This window comes from Chenopodium quinoa, unplaced genomic scaffold (assembly GCF_001683475.1).
Source record: "Chenopodium quinoa cultivar QQ74 unplaced genomic scaffold, ASM168347v1, whole genome shotgun sequence".
Classification (NCBI taxonomy): Eukaryota; Viridiplantae; Streptophyta; class Magnoliopsida; order Caryophyllales; family Amaranthaceae; genus Chenopodium; species Chenopodium quinoa.
In genome coordinates, this window is record NW_018742292.1 from 1,265,453 (window position 1) to 1,283,915 (window position 18,463).

General features: G+C 35.1%; 1 long non-coding RNA gene across 1 annotated transcript; it reads left to right on the plus strand.

Moving 5' to 3' along the window:
• The first annotated feature begins 15,256 nt into the window (after nt 1-15,256).
• Nucleotides 15,257-16,504, plus strand: LOC110686229. Its single transcript, XR_002504163.1, has 2 exons — nt 15,257-15,796; nt 15,977-16,504. It is a non-coding gene; the product is annotated as an uncharacterized LOC110686229 (long non-coding RNA).
• The last annotated feature ends 1,959 nt before the right edge of the window (nt 16,505-18,463 follow it).

Genomic DNA, 18,463 nt, shown 5'->3' on the forward strand with positions numbered 1-18,463 from the left:
GGTTGACCTAAGGATTAGCATTGCTTGACTCATTGACTTGACACGGCTCAAGGTATAAACTTGACTCGCTGTGATTGACTCGAGGTTGACTCGACTCAAAGTTTTTGACACATGTGTTAGACTCAAATCAAGGTGATATGACACGACGTGACTCAATGTGTACATGACTCGTGTGTGCATTCTAATGTGATCGTGCGATTCGAAAATGCAAAAAAGAAAAAAAAATTTGTCACTCATTTTTGTGGAGGGTACCGACTTTCTCCCGAAAAAGAAAGACACGAAAAAGATTCGAAGTGAAGTTTTTGAAGGTGCATGTTGAATGAGCTTAATCAAATGTTGTTTGATACTATCTCTCAAGGATCAAGGATTAATCCATCTTAGGCTATCTCAATGGTTGACTTAATGATGAAAGTATTTGGGTAACTTAGGCACGGAGGCTAAGCACCTCATACTTCATGACGCAATGACAATTATGATTGATGACAAGGTATGCTTCGGTGTTATGTTAAGATTTCATGACAAAGGGTTCCTAAGGGAAAGTATATTTGGTCATGTATTTGTGATGTGTGTGAAAGTGATACTAAATTTAGGCTGCAAGAACTAAGTGTGTGGAAAGATATTATTATTAGAAGAGTCAAATAATGGTGACTCTTAGGCTAGGTAAGCTAATGATGTAAGGATCAAGCCCCCAAGTCTAGCACTAAGTAGATATGGATGAGCATAGGAGTTCCCTTGATATGATCATGGTGTGTGAATGTGAATATGAATGCATTTTTATTACGGCCGCACCTCAATGTGAGGTTGCCTACGTATCCGTTAGGAATCAGGCCGAACGTAGCTCTAGCTGAACCTCGCACAAGTGTGTGTATACCTCAAAAAGGTCTTTTTAAGGGTTGTAACGTGGTTAGGCTAAAGGTTGAAGAAGAAGGGGATAAAAGGCTCAAGACCCTAGATAAGCCCCCAAGGTGTGCTACCTTGATTTTGAATCTTTGTATTTTTATGCTTGAGTTTCTACTTTTTTTTTTAGCTCTCGTTTTTTTTTTTTTTTTTTGCTTTTTCATTTTTTTTTATTTTTATAAGTGTGGAAAATTCCGATCATGCGGTCTATCACTCATCTGGAATTCATGTTTCTTAGGCACGGTACCGAGCACTCGATTAGAGACGCAATCTAAGACGTATTCATATCAAAGACATGTTCAAGTCAAAGACATTGGAACACTTGGCCTTTTGTACACTTTTATTATTATTTTTTGCTTATTTTTTTTGCTATTTAATCTTTTGAAGTCACTCAAGCTTTTTATGATATTTAAAATTGCATAAGTTGCACACTATCCCATCCCAAGATTAGGTAGATATGGGTTGAAAAATGAAAGGTTTGTCATTAAACAAGACTCAAAGTGGCTTATCAAGAAGAGATTGTATATTTGAAGGGTGAAAGGTAATATGAGGTGGCTACAAGGGGTGCCTCAAATCATTGGTATACCTTGTGCTTAGTTTGACATGGATTTTATTTTTTTTTTATCTTTTTTTTATGCAATGAAATGTGATGATCATATGTAAGAGAATAAAATTCTCATTTTATTTAAGGAAAAGAAATAATCTACAAAATTAAACTAAGAGAAAAGAAAGGTGCCTATGCTAGACTTATTGGGGAAAGGATAAAATAAATAAATAAATAAATAGGTCACGAAATCTTGTCGTTGAAGCTCGCCTTTGTTGTTTGCTTTATCATCACTCGCTCTTCTTGTTAACTGGAGGCATGGGAAGCTTGTTATTATCAATCAAATGATGGATAGCCTCCTTTAGCTTCCAACAGCTCTCAGTAGCATGACCCCTACCTTGATGGTACTTGCAGCGCACATTTAGATTCCAACTATGCAACCTCTTCTCAAGCGGGGGATCTTGAAGAGGTCCAATAGGAGTAATAAGTCCTTTGGCATGGAGTCGATCGAAAGCATCATTGTAGCTAATTCCAATAGGCGTAAAATCCTTTTTTTTGTTGCTTTCTAAATCCTTGATTATCCATGGCTAAGATCTCATTAAGGTCGAAAGTACCAATACTGTTACTAGAGTAGGTGTTTTCGGAAGAAGAAGGATAGTCGTTCTTCTTCCCTTTACAGCCACTGTTACTATCGTTACTAATCTTGGCCTTCTTGTCGCGCGGAGGAACATGAAAGAGATTTGAATCAATGAAGTCTTGAACACGATCCTTGAGGGCGAGACACTTTTTCAGTAGTGTGACCGCGACCTCTATGGTATCGAAAATAGGAATTTGGATCCCAATTGGGAAAACGTTTTTCAGGTGGAGGGTCTTGACTAGGACCAATGGAGTGAATATGACCTTGATCATGAAGACAGTCAAAAGCTTCATTGTAAGTCATTCCTTTTGGTGTGTATTCTTCAATGGTCCGTTTTTCCCGTGGCTTAGGAGCATTGAGTTCTTCATTAAACCCTTGGCAAGGATTTTATTTGATGGCCATCACCCGATTTGCTAATCCTTCTACCACATTCAAGAGCATGGCAACGACATCTTCCAGTTTTCGAACGTCCTCTTTTAGACTTAACGAGTCTTCCCTGGTATTATTTAAGTAAAGACTTTCATCCTCCCCAATCATGGCCACTTCATCGAGAGAGGTTATATAAGTTGTCTCGATCATGGGCTCTCCTACAGGTGTGATAAGAAGTGATGGATCAAAGGATGTTTGATCTCCTTCGATGGCTAGAATTTTGGAAGTTTCATTGTTATCGATCAGATCTTGAATAGCTTCTTTGAGTTTCCAACACTCCTCAGTGTCGTAACCCTTTCCTTGGTGATATTTTCAATGCTTATTAGGGTCCCACTTGGGTGGCCTGGCTTCTGGAACTGGATCTTTGATGGGTCCTATGGGCATGAGTAGTCCTTTGTGATGTAGCTTCTCGAAAGTTGTTTCATAACTCATACCAAGTGGAGTGAACACCCTTTTTAACCTTTGGATTTGTGGTTTAGAGGCGTTCGTGGCATGTACCTCATTAATGGGAGAGGAAGAAGAAGGATGGTCGTTCCTCTTTCCTCTCGCACTATTATCTTTCAGAAGGTCATCTTCAATGTCAATGCCTATATTATAGACAGCCTTGAAAGTATTCAAATTGTGTTGGTACTTTAAGTGCCTTGAAGACTTCCCTTGGAGATTCTTGATAAACATCCTCACAGATTCTTTTTTGATAGGATCCTTGACCATATTAGCGGAAGTTTCCTTCCATTTGTTGAAGAAAGAAGTGAACCCTTCGTTTTCTTTTTGTTTTAACATCTCGAGTTGTCTATGGTCTGTTTCGTCTTGGATGTTGCACTTATATCTATCTATGAAAGCGTTTTTTCTTTCTCGAGAGAAAAGAACCATTGCTGGCAAACGGTCTCGAGAGATAGTGAGAACAGAGAGGAGAAAACCTTCTTATCGATACCCTTAATGCTCATTATAGTTTCAAAAGCTCTTCGATTAAAGTAAGGGTTATCTGTTGCCTTGAATTTAGGGATGTCAGTGGCGTTGAACTTATGCGGAAGAAGTTCCTTGTCCAGCGAGACCCTTGTGAACTAATGCCCTGAAATTTATAGTCACTAGATAGCTTGCTCAAGCTTTCTTGCATTAGGTTCATTTTTTGTTGCTTCACAGGGTCATCAATTTTGAGGGTTAAAACCTTTAACGTCTCAGTCACGTCAGTCAATTGATTCCTAAGTTCATTGACCTCTTCTTGACTTGCCATTATCTTTTTAGCTTTCCTCTTTTGGCGATTTGGTTTATCAAAAAGTGAGATATGAACAAAGGTGTTGTCCTTGATTAATCGCCCTTCTCTCCTCGACCAAGTACTGTGGAAAAGGAATTTGGGGATATTCATTGTTAATTATTTGACTCAAACTTTATTCAACATGCAATGGATAGAAGAAGGAAGAAAAAATGAGGCTGGTGATATGGAGAGAGTATGTAGATGGAGGGATGTGGAAAATTAAGAATAGAATGTACCCCCAACTCAAATGATGGAAAAGACCGACTCATGCATGAACCTAAGACATAGTCATGGTGACATATACTCGAAGTGTGTGCTAAGACTAGTGAGTGTAGGTGATATGTTAAGACTCGTGTCATGACCATGTGGCTAGAATATGTGACTAGACTCAATTAATGACTTAACAAGGTATGGTTAACAGAATTAGTTAGCAAACTGTTTAATTAGACACAAGATGATGACTCGAACGATAAACCGAACTGTCGCCAAAACGACAGGATTGGCGCCGCACTGTGTAGTGTAGCGCCAGATGACAAAGACGTCGCCAGGCGCTACACTCCTCAGAGTGGCGCTGCAGTCCAAATCGCGGCGCCAGTACTGGAACGTTGATCTGGAGCTGCTTTCGGTATTATTACTCAAAAGGGGTATGCCTAGAGTCGTACTAAGTCAACTCTGATTAGATTATTAGACTCTAATTACCAAAACTAATTAATTAATTAATTAAGCAAAGTCCTTTAGTTATTAATTAGTTTATTTAGTCTTAACACAAGTCAAAAAAAACGGTTAGGAAAAATCACATAGTGTATGCACAACAAATAATGCACAATTAGTCAAGTAGGCACAACATGATGGAATGAGTTTGCAACCTAACCATGGCTCTAGTTCTCTAAATTTCGGGATATGGGTTAGTCAAAGAGGGTCCATGGTTAATTGTCCGGATGCACCGCGCGGAAGCCTAACCGTGAAGGGTTGGTGCGAGTGGATGGGACACCGCGAGTTTAGGAAAACTCGCTTCCATGGTTTGGTGAATTCAACATTCTCAGATGTACCCTTTGTTGCTCAGAGCGTTCAATCAGGTAGATGGAGCACGAATTCCCAGAGGGTTATGTCCATATGTAGAACACATATGGGTTTCAGAAAATTGAGAAAAACTCAATCAGGAAGTAGGATCGAGCAAATAGTACTAAAAACTGGTCAAAATTAGAACGCATATTTCTGTCTCGGTATTGGAAGAATTTGGCGCCAGCAAACAGAGATTGGCGCTAGGTTTTAGCTGTAGCGCCTGGCGACAGAACTTTCGTCTGGCGCTACAGTTAAATGTCTGGCGTAATATTCTGTTCGCTGACGCTAATTCCTACATGTCTCAGCAGCTTTATGTGCTCGATAAAATTTTCTAGTTTTCGCGCAGCGTTATTTCGGTCCTAGTTGTGAAAGATATTTCTCAAATATCCTACGTGTAAAATCCTATGTTTTAACTCATTACGGATGGTCTTTCCAATGAGATCTTTTTTATGCATATGACAATAATGTTAATCAAAATTACGCACATGAAATACTTAAAACGTTTCGAGTCTCATCCACTCATTCTAAATCATTGCCGAAACAAATTCAGGAATTAAAATAGAAATCCTCCCCAGTGGAGTCGCCAAAAACTATAGGGAATATTTCAAGCGTTAATCCCCTAGGTTGAACCCCACTGTGATCATACACTTTATTACGGTGACGTCCAAAGGGAAAGAAGATAGAGCAAAAGAGTCGCCAACAAGGTTTAGGAACTTGTAAACCGTTCACGAAGTGAAGGTTACACCCCATAACGATCCAAGAGATCGTCAACTCCATAAGGTCTTGAACCAAATAGGGTTCGGGGATGAAGGTACGAATCCAACCTAAAAGAGATTAAACCTGCCCTAATAATAGGCCTCTACTTTATTCTGATCGTATTCATGTGCGCTTTCTGACTAACATGCAATCAATAGGTTTACCCTAAACCTGTTTATCTATGTTGGTTGAATATTAATGCACAAATAAAACTATTATTGGCGATCACTTGAATTATAATCATAATTAACCCTAAACAAGATTATTAATTATCTTATTAAGCGTGATTACAAGTATAAATTCCCTTTAAACATGCATAAAAGGCGTGATCAAGCAATAACAATAAAAATCAAGCAACATAATAAATAATTAAAACAATCGTCATAATCATAATAATAATAATAATCATCATATTCATGTTAATATTAAAGCATAGCAAGATCCTAGGCATGGTACTAACAAGATTAATAACAAATCCTAGCATGATACTAACAATCATAAATATTAGGAAGAACATAAAAGGCATCATACTTTTAATCATACTTGATATTAAAGTTACCCTAAACATGATACTAGGAATTTATTGTTGTCACCCTAAACATCAAATTAAGGAAAACATCCTAACATGATATTAGGAATCATAATAACAATCTAAGCATGATTTCTATATAATAACATCAATAAAAACCATTAAAGTACTTACTAGGATGCCTTTTACCTCTTTCTAATAACAAAATACACACGTTAGTAACTTCAAGGAAAATAATAAGCAACAATTAAATTAAATTAAATAATTGAAAGAGAGATTTGGGACCAAACCCTCAGAAATTAAATCTTTCACGTATAGGGCGAAGGCAAATTCGAACTTGGCTAGGTGTTTCTAGTGCTAATGTATGAGGAATTTTTATATTTGAGAGAAGGCTAGTTTAGAAAAGAGACAGAGCGAGAGTAATCAAGAAAATCTTGATGAGAGTTGGTCAGAGAGAAAATTGGTAAGAATAAGAATTGATGAGAATTGATGATTCAAAACGGAGTTTTTAGGAGGCTATTTATAGAGAAAATCAGCCAAAAAGATAAAACATCAAAAACAGAGTTCTGACGCAAAAAGCCAGATTAGCGCCAAACGCTGATCTTAGCGCCAGATGCTAAGGCTAGCGCCAGGCGCAAAGCGTAGCGTCAGGCGCTACAGCTAGCGTTTGGCGGTGACTCAGAAATTCACGCGTTTTCTTAAAATCGGATAGAAATTGCCGTACAGGAGCATAAAATCGTATTTTTCCTCAAAAACGTTCTTTGATTCTGATTAAAACTCTAAAAAAGTAAACAAAAGTCAATTTATCAATGCTAATTGAATTAGGAATGAAAAGAACCTTCTAGAAGAATCTAGAAGACTAAAACCATTCCTTATTTCATTAAGAATGGTAAATCCATATTAGGCCCTCCTCTAGATCATTGGGCCGCATATAAGGCTCAAACCGGGCCAAATTCAGTAATTTGGCCATAACTTCCTCAATATTCATCGGAATTGGGCTTATAATATATCGTTGGAAAGATCTTTTCAACCCCATCCAACTACACTATTATTGGACCCATATGATAGACCAAACAAACTGGATTGGCTGTTTTCTTAAAATAGGTTTTCAAAAACAGAGAGAAGAGAAAAGAAATTAAAACTTTCCGCAACACTAAACTTTCCACACTTTCACTTCATTCGATTATGATTCGACGTGAAAGGTACTCATCACTGGGTTTTGGGGAGACACAAATGGGTGTATACAATATTAAAAAAATTTAGTTTAAAATTTAATTAACAAATGGGAATTGCCACCAAAATTAAAATTTCAAATAGTATCGTCTTAAAAAAATATTCCTTAAAGTCTAGGAGCCGAAGACTTACTTTCAAATCGAGGGCTTTGAATAAAGTTTAGGAGTACTCAAATTATTATATGTCAATAAACCGTAAAATTAAATTACTCATCCGATCATGAACATTTGAAACAAATAATGTTTCAAACGTGGATAGATTTAGACATTATTGATAATGCCTTTGAGAAAATAATTATTCCTTATAATTACTTTACAACCATCCAGTTAGTGTAAGGGTTTTTAAAACATGAGGATCTATATTATGGATGGAGCCCAAGGCATCGCCCGGGGTATGTACTAATATATAAAGCTAAATTTTTCACCAGGTCACGAGGCAGCGACAGTTGGCGTTCCAACTTTTTGCCAAGTGTCACGCCACGTTGGATAGATTTATAGAATTCATAAGATAAAAAAGTTAATTTAAAATTCTATGTGGATAGAATTTTAGGATCAAATTGTTAGTTTAGAGTTTTATTTTCAATAAAATACCAATATTTTAGAGGTACAAATTGAATTTTAATTTTGTTGAAAAATTTTCGATAAAATATAACAAATCGTCACAAAAGCATATCAATTCCTAACTAATTTTGTATCAATGGTATATTTTAAATTTAACATGTAGATTAAAAATTTATCTTCAATAAACAACCCAGGCATCGCACGGGGCACAAAACTTACACATGTAATTTGAAACTAAACATCAAGGTAAATCATATTAAAAAAATTACATGACTTGTTTTTTCTCTATACATATGTCAGAAGAGTTTAAATTATACCAGTTTTGTGCCCCGTGCGATGTCCGGTTTGTTTATTGCAATTTAAGATAAAATTTTAATCTATATATCAAATTTTTAAATATATCATTGATACAAAATTAGTTATGAATTGATGTGCTTTTATGACGATTAGCTATCTAGTAGGAATGTAATGACTAATAATAATGTTGGTGGAAATGTTCAATTTAGTACATTAATAAAATAAAAAAAAATAAGCAAAAAATAAATTAAATAAAATAAATGTTCAAAGCACATTGGGTTTACCCGAACCCAAAACTTTAGGCAAGAGTTGAACATTTCTTGACTCGTAATCTGAAGTGATCTAATCCGAAATGACTCATTACCTGACCCTAATTGACAGGTATACATAGTAATAAAATTCTATTAGATTGTGAAGTATATTATTTTAACCGATTAGTGTGTGTGTGTGTGTGTGTATAAATGTATGTTTTACGCATTGAAAAAATATTATGATATAAAAAATAATTTTTTATGATAATTTTTGAAACATTGGTATTTTATCGAAAATAGAAAAACTCTAAACTAACAATTTTATCGTAAAATTTTATCCAAATAGAATTTTAAACTAACTATATTTATCTTATGAACTCTATTTAAATCTAAATTTTATCCAACGTGTCACGACACTTGGCGAAAAGTTGGAACATCAAGTGTCGCTGCCTCAGGACCTGGCTAAAAGTTTAGGTTTATATATTAGTTATATGATTTGTAATAGAATCTATCTATAATAATTCCAAACAATAACAATATTAAAAAGCAAATAGAGTATATATGACAAGTCATGGTTCGTACAGAAAGACTTGCGTGGACTTGGTCCATAATAATTTTATTTGTGGACCCGATATTTATACACACACAATTGACATTATATTTTGTCCCTCTGACCGTTCAAACCTGAGTTGCTGTCTGACGTTGTAGATGTGTCTTCGGTTTGGATGGTCTTCCGGAAATTTCTCTAACACAGATGCTAATATTTTAGCAGGCTTCACTTGAGCATCACTCATTTCTTTCACAACTAGTTTCGCAGCAGGACTTAAGCCGCTCAGTTGTCGATGACCCTCTTCATATACTATCATCTCATGGTTGTGATACCCCCATTTAGAGTAACCTATCACTTCCCAACCGTCACGACTCCGTAGTTGTCAAACCTTTACTCTGAACTCACACCCACAACCTTTCCGCTTTGTGTCAAACCGAGTGGCTGTACGAAAATCTCTTTCTTCTCTTTTGCGATAACGGTCACATCTCAAAATGCGATCCATTCTACCATCCCGTTGAGATTTATGAGTTGCTACTACCAAGCAAAATCCAGTTGCAATTGCAACCTGTTTTGCCCAATCAATCGCCTGTTGAGCTTCTTCGAATGGACCATCATGTCCAAATATCTCACTGTAATCATTTCCGTCTCCACCATATTCCTGCATCAATTATATATTACAATAAATACATTTAACAGATAATACATTTAATTTCTATATTTCCACATAATTAACACAAAAAAAAACATAATTATATATAATCAAACTTAATTTTTATAAAAACCCAATTCGAATTTTCAAACTAAATTTAAAAATATACCATTTCGAATTTTCAAATTTAATTTTAAAAAAACCTATTTCGAATTTTCAAATTTAATTTACAAAAAACCCATTTCGAATTTTTTTAAAAAATCATTTTCGATTTTTTATTTTCACAAAAAAATTAAATAAAAAACAACAACAAAATCAAAAAGGAAAAAATAAAATTTAATTATTAAAGGTGGCGTCTGCCAGGGCTGCCACACCCACTGGACTGGCGCCTGGCAGGGCCGCCTCACCCAGTGGAGTGGCGTCTGCCCAGGACGCCAGTCTGGTGGTCTGGGCGTCTGGGCTGGACGCCACTCTGGTGGTCTGGGCGTCTAGCCTGGACGCCACTCTGGTGGTTCTGGCGTCCGGCTTGGACGTCCAGGCTACGGTTTGGGCGTCCACCCTAGGCGCCGTAGCCACTACGACGGTAAACCGTGAATTTTAGCGGTCACTTACCTCGTTTTCCGTTGACGACGACGTACCTCCGGCGTCCCCCGCATCTCCGGCCTGCCATCCGGTCTCCCCCGACGAGCCAATACGGCTCCACATTTTTTACACCGAGATTATCTCAATTTTAGCAAAAGGGCATAATGGTCAAATCATAACATATTTGTGGGCTTTATGTGGTAATTTGTGGGCGATGTTTAGCGTTTCACTATTTTTAACATAGTTACCTTTATTAAAACTTGTATAACATTTAATATTATTGTGAACTTGAATACAACGTTATAACCCTAATTTTAACATGATGACCTTTATTTTTCATATTGAACAGTATATAAAATATTTCATTAAAAATTTAACCTCTTATAGCCTATATATTACCAAAATGACTTTTATTTCAACATAGTGACCTTATTTTTATTATAGTGACTTTTTTTTATTATTAATAGAACAATTATAATTTCTCTAATATTAGTGGTCCACAATAAATTAGTGTGAAGAAATAAAAATAATAATATCTTAATTTGTATGACAGAGATATGTTAGAAAACTCACACATCGACGATCGACCTTCTTTTGGTAAGTAAATGGAAAGACCTTATTGGATTGTATCTCGCACAAGTTAACGTGGTCCAGATTAGCAGGTTAGACTCATTAATAGAACCGGGGGGGGGGAATCCTCACTCTAAAGTGTCACGAGTGAAAAGGTTTGCATCTTACAAATAACAACTAGTTAGTAGCACAGACGTTGTCCCGGATTGCTACTTTTGTAATCGTGCAATTTGGGTATTTTTTTTTAAAAAAAAAAAGGATTTTGAAATATGAAATCGACATTGTTAAATGTGTTTTTTTTTTATATTATAATTAAATGATGTGGTTTACACTTATTTACATTTTTTTCCCCATATTTATTACACGCTTGATAATGGGCTAAGATGGTTAAATTGTGAACTTTTTTATTTGTGAAGTGACGTGGCGTAATTTAAAAAGATTTACATGTCACATAGACGTCTTTATAAACGTCATTTGGGGCCTGTTCACGTTTATTGAACTAAGCTGAATTGAACTGAGCTGAACTGAACTGAACTGATTGGAGCTGAAGTGAACTGAACTGAACTGAAATGAGCTGAAATGAATATTTTATGAGAGAAGGAAATTAAGAGCTGAACTGAACTGAACTGAAATTAAGTAAATGTAAACGGGCCTTTAATATACTAGTATAGATTATGGTATGAGGTTGTGGTATGCAAATATTTTTTCTAAACCAAGCGAGCCATGTTTGATACTCACACATAAGTCATTATTAAGATAGAAATGACGACAACTTTTATATATAAAAAAATGCTACTAAGCTAAATACTTTGCATCTAACTATATAAGTTGATGAACATTTTTTTTTCCTTGTTTCAACAAAGACAATATCAATATGCGAAGATGCAATATGACTAAGTAAAAGACAATCCACAATCTAAATGTTAATTTTATTTGAAAAAGATAGGTGGATTATTAAAAAAAATACTCTGTATAATTGAAAGTTGAGATTATTTTAGACGAAGGAGGTAAATTTTGAGTTATTGTGAGCAATTTTTCCTTTTATTAAATGAGTATCAGAATGCATTTGATAGAATCTAAAATAATTACTAACAAAAGCAATGTATGTAAAAAAGCTGATAGAGCATGTATGACAAGTCGTGGTTCCGCTAGTTCATTAGCAATCTAGTTCATTCATTAGCAATTTAGCAGTGAAAAATATTTTAAATTTCTATGAAATGAAAGTAACAATACTTCAATTTGTTTGATAGAGATATATATGTAAGAAAACTCACACATGGACTTTTTTTAGATAAGTAAGTGGAATAACCTTATCAAACCATTATCTCACACATGTTAATACGCTTTAGGTTAGCAGGCTAGACCTTTACAAGCAGGGGAGATGAGAGATTCTTACTCCAAAATGAAACTAGTGGAAAGGTGTCTATACCACAAGTTGTGGGATACAAACCTTTCCACTAAATCAAGGGCTTGTTCTCTTCAGCTAAATTTCAGTTCATTTTAGTTCAATTCCATTTTTAATTTCTTTCTCTTATAAAATATTTATTTCATTTCAGTTCAATTCAATTCAGTTCAATTTAGTTTAGTTCAGTTCAGTTATATTCAATTCCAATAAATTCAGTTCAGTTCAGCTCAATTTATTAAATCAGAATAGGCCTCAAATCATGTTTAATACTCACATATCAGTCATTATTAAAATAGAAATGACCATAACTAACTTTTCTAAAAACAATATACTACTAAGATAAATACTATACATCCAACTATTTAAGTTGTTCAAAGAATTTAGTTTTTCAACGAAGATAAAATCAATATGCGATATGACTATGACTACGTGAAAGGTAGTCCACAATCTAGATGATAGTCTTATTTGAAATTCGTTTGTTTGTACTACCCGTACCTTCAAATCTTCAATTAGGCAACAACAATGTCACAAACAATGCGTTGATTGTTCCTACGGAGTTTGAAGAGTCAAAGGTTCAACAACAATGAGTTTGAATGTTTTTCACATCTTGACTTATAATAACTAGAAAGGCCAATTAATTTAAGCCATTAGTGTAAATTTGGACTGACCATTGAAATATTTTGGTAATTTGGAAGCATATACCATCGTAGCTTCCTTACCACCGGAAGTATCGCATTCTGTCTTTAACCCACAAAACGCACTACTAGACCCACCAATTGACCCCACTTAACTTTTAGGTTCTGCACATATAAACCGTTCACACCTACCTTTTTGTCCTTTCATTTATTTTATTTGATTTAGTGTATATTCTATTTATTGAGGCGAACTGAATTGAACTGATTAGAGATGAATTGAGTTGAACTAAACTTAACTGAATAGAGCTGAAATGAGTATTTTATAAGAGAAGAAAATTACAAACTGAACTGAACTAATTGAAGCTTAAATGAAATGAAATTAAGCTGAAAAGAACAGACCCTACGTATATATGATTTTAATAGCTGCAACACTTTGTTTGTAATGATGTGTTCATTTCTCATGTTGCAAAAAAATTATAGAAAATGAGATATTTTTTTGTTTATATCAATCACAATTACATGTGGCACTCCCTCTGTAATTGAAAAAGCTCATATCGTGTTTATTACATGATTAATAAAGAAGATAAAATGGTGGAAATTAAAAACAATAATCACATGTTACATATGTATCAAGTATTACATCATTAAATTCACTTAAAAAATAAGACTGTTTGCATTGGGAATTGGTAAATAATTTTGTGAATAGGAATAATTACGTTAGAAGTATGCAAATATTTTGTTAAACGGGGATAATTGAATGGAAGTATTTATGAAATGTGTGTAAAAAAAAGTAACTAGCTAACTATTATGATCTAGGAAAGAATTAAGACGTAACCATTAAAGAGAATAGCCTAAAATGGAAAACTTAACCCTCTTTAGAAATGTATGGAGTAAATTAATACTTCTGTATTTATTTAAGGAAAAATACACTTTAATAATTCCGATCCAACTATGTGCGATTTACTTTTAATAATCCCAACTAAGGTTTATTTTTCAATAACCCTAACTACGCTATGTGTTTGCCTCCAATAGTCCTAACCAGTCAACACCAAGTCAATGAAATGTTATAACATGTAACCATGACACGTGTCAACACATGATAGGTCCAAAATAAAATAAAAAAACCAAAAAATTCCCAGCCACCTTCTCCCACTGTGAAACCCTAATCATTCCCCTAACCTCGCTGGTAACCAGCCGACCACCCCCCAACCACCAAAACCGATTGTCTGACCTTCTACGAACCAAATTGACTTAGCCCTGACCCCTAACACCATCTACCCTGCCACCCCGTTCCCAAATACCTAACCTTATTTCGTTGGACTTCTGGGTGGTTTTGGGATCGGGGTGGCTGTGTAGGTGGTTTCAAAGATCGGGGCTAGGTTAGTTGGGGTTGTAGAGGGCGGGCTGGCCAGTTTCGGTAGGTAAGGGGTGCGACCGGCTAGTTTTCGTTGAGTTTAATGTTTTGCGGTGAGGGTGGTTTTGTTGGAATTGTTGGTGGTTTGGGGATCGGGGTGGCTTATTATGTGGTTTTGGGAGTCAATCCTAGGTCACGTAGGGATGTAGAGGGTCGGCCGGCTAGTTTTGGTGATTAATGGGGGCGGCCGACCAGTTTCGGTGATTAGTAGGGGCGATCGGCTGATTCCCGACGAGTTTAGGTGTGGGGTTAGGGTTTCGCGGTGGGGAAAGGTGGCTAAGAATTTTTGGGGTTTTTTGTAATGTTTTTTGAATTTCTTTTTATTTTGGACCAATCACGTGTTGACACGTGGTTATAAAAAAAAATTCTTTCAGCGGGTTGCCGGTCATTGGAAGTATTGAAGGCAAACACTAGCATAGTTGGGATTATTAAAAAATAAACCTTAGTTGAGATTATTAGAAGTAAATCATCCATATTTAAGATTATTAACGTGTATTTTTTCTTTATTTAATGCAAAAAAAAAAACCATGATTTGAATGAGTGGAAATATAGGAAACATGAAAACATCCTTTTTATTGTACATCTTTTAGTACAAGAAAAAAAAATGTAGGACAAGGTTGATATCAACATATGTTAATGGTATATTTGTCCTAAATCACACCCTAAAAATGAAATGATTCACAAGTCAACACAACTTTTTGGACACTCGAAAAAAAGTACAAGCATATCTTTATGGGATTGAGGGAGTATAATTTACATTCTAAATTATTATCGCATATTGTTATTAATATAAAAATGTAATTTTTATCTTGAAATATATTAGATTAATCACAATTTTTTTTTAATATCAACGTTTTTATGTTATGATATGATCAAAATTGTCAAAATTGATAAAATGTACTATAAAAGAAGAAAATAGTTAATATAGTGCATTGACATATATACATCAAAATTATGTTTTACTAAAAAAAGAGAGCGTAAAACAATTGTAGTTAAACAAAGCATCTAGATGTTCCATGATCGTGCACCTAAATTAAAATGACAACCTAAAAAGCCCCAAGTTCATTTAGTGTTGTTCATTTACTGTTCCTAATGAACAGCGAAATGACACCCTTGCCCTTAGCCCCTTGTCTTGATTGACCAAATTTCCAAGGTTATTTTGGTCTTTTCGGGTTTTCCTATTTCTCTCTCCTGCTTTTGCTCCTCTCATTCTCACTCTCTCTAAGTCCTAAGCATCCTCACATCATCTCCAACAGCTACACAACCCAGTTGATATTCAATTGCCAAATCCTTTTCCTAATCCCAACGCCGACCACCCACCCATGCATATCCTAGCATTTTCCCCAATTTTCCCTTCTTCGATCAACATTAATTTAAACCCTAATTTTTAAAACAATGCGACACCCACAAATTTCTCTCTCAATACCACCTCCAGATTTTGAGGACTTTCCGCCTTTCCTCCATTGAAGCTTACTCCGAGTTTCTAATGAAGGCTTAAAGGTACTCTGTGTTTTATCTCTTCTCCATTAAAGCAGCTCCTAGAGGTAAGATCGTTTATCATTTTTAATAATCATCTAATATCAATTCGAAAATCTAGGGTACATCTTTAATTTGTTTTGGTTGATCTTATGGAGTAATTTCTCAAATTCAATTACTGAGGTAATTTCATATTCTTTTTTGGGTTTTAAGTTCTGTTTTTTTTTATGGGTTTTATTCATAATCAGGGATTGTGATGGGTTTTGTGTTGATAAAATTGGGATTTTGAGGGGCCGAATGGTGGTTGCTTGATGTCGCTGTTGCTTGGCGTTAGATTGTGCTGGTTGCGGTTAGAATGTGACCATGAAGTGGCGAGGAGTAGCGGCAAGTGGTGTTTGTGGTTGTGTATAGCAGGGGAGATGCGAGGGTGTGCGATTGTGTAGTAGGGGAGATGCGCAGTGGCTGTTGTAGTGTCGGTGATGGTGGTTAATGGGCTGCTTAAGGTTGTTGTTGGGCGGAGGTGGAGAATTAATGGTGGTGCGCGATCGGTGAGGTTTGTGGGCTGATGTTGTTGCGGGGGAGATGTTGTGAGAGGGCTGTTGGGATTTTTGTGAAAGTTTTTGGGGTCTAAAGTTTGTTAATTGTGATGTGTTTTTATTTTTTTATTTTGGTATTATTTGTTTGAAAATGCGTTTTGATAATTGATCGTGCTTTTCCTCAAATCGACATTGTATTGTTAATAATCTAAAGTTTTAATCTTTAATATTGCAGATAAATTGGGGTGTGTAGGGAATATTTCAAGCGTTATCCCTAGCTTCAACCCCATTGTAATCATACACTAAAATACGGTGACATTTAAAAGGAAAGAAGATAGAGCAAAAGAGTTGCCAACAAGTTTTTTAAGGAACTAGTAAACCGTTTACGAGGTGAAGGTTACACCCCTCAACGATCCAAGACATCATCAAATCCAATAGATCTTGAACCATGACTGGTAGTTCAGGGATAAAGGTACAAATCCAACCTAAAAGAGATTGAACCTGCCCCAATAATAGGCCTCTACTTTATTCTGATCGTATTCATGTTCGATTTGTAACTAACATGCAATCAATAGGTTTATCCTAACCTGTTTATCTATGTTGGTTGAATATTAATACACAAATAAATCTATTATTGGTGATCACTTGAATTATAATCAAATTAATCCTAAATAAAATTATTAATAGTCTTATTAAGCGTGATTACAAGTACCAATTCCTTTTAAACATGCATAAAAGGTGTGATTAAGCAATAACAATAAATAATCAAGCAACATAATAACAATCAAAAACTACAATAATAATTACAACAATCATCATAAACATGTTAAAGCATAATAATAATAGCAAGATCCTAGGCATGATACTAACAAGATTAATAACAAACCCTAGCATGTCACTAAACATAAAAATCAAAGCTTTAACCCTAACATGATACCAATATGAATATTAGGAAGAGTAGGAAACATCGCAGGAATCATAATAAGCATATTTGATTTTATAACCTTTTCCTTAAACATGATATAAGAAATCATTGTTGTCATTAAAAAACATCAAGCTTCCTAACATGATACTAGGAATCATAATAACAATCTAAGCATGATTTTTACATCATAATATCAATTAAACCATTAGAGTACTTAATTGGATGCCTCGTATCTCTTTCTAATAACAAAATACACACGTTAGTAACTTCAAGGAAAATAATAAAACAACAATTAAATTAAATAATTGAAATAGAGATTTAGGACCAAACCCTAAGAAATTAAAACCTTTCACGTTTAGGGCGAAGACAACTTCAAATATGGCTAGGTATATCTAAGTCTTGCGAATGCGAAATTTTGTATTTTGAGAAAAAAACTAGTTTAGAAAAGAGAGAGAGAGTAATAAAGAAAATCTTGATGAGAGTTCGTGAGAATTGGTGAATGAAAACGGAGTTTTTAGGAAACTATTTATAGAGAAAATAAGCAAAAAAGATAAAAAATCAAAACAGAGTTCTGACGCGTAAAACGAAGGTTAGCGCCAGACGCTGCCAGGCGCCAAGGTTAGCGTCAGGCGCTGACTAAGTTATTGACGCGTTTTCTAAAATCAGGTAGAAATTGCCGTACAGGAGGATAAAATCGTATTTTCCTAAAAAATTCTTTTATTTTGATTCAAACTCTAAAAAGTCAACAAAAGTCAATTTATCAATGCTAATTAAATTAGGAATGAAAAGAACCTTCTAGAAGAATCTAAAAGACTAAAACCATTCCTAATTGCATTAGGAATGATAAATCCATATTAAGCCCTCCTCTAGATCATTGGGCCGCATATAAGGCTCAAATCGGGCCCAGTTTAGTAATTTGGCCATAACTTCCTCAATATTCACTGGAATTGGGCTTATAATATATCGTTGGAAAACTCTTTTCAAGCCCTATCCAACTACACTACTATTGGACCCATATCATGGACCAACCAAACTGGATTGACTGTTTTCTTAAAATAGGTTTTCAAAAACAGAGAGAAGAGAAAAGAAATTAAAACTATTCGCAATACTAAACTTTACACACTTTCACTTTATTCGATTATAATTCGACGTGAAAAGTACTCATCACTGGGTTTGGTTTTGGGGAGACACAAATGGGTGTCTGCAGAAGTCCCCAATTTGACTGAGTTTGGAGAAATGCAAGTTTCAAAAACAAAATTCAAAGTATCGATAGG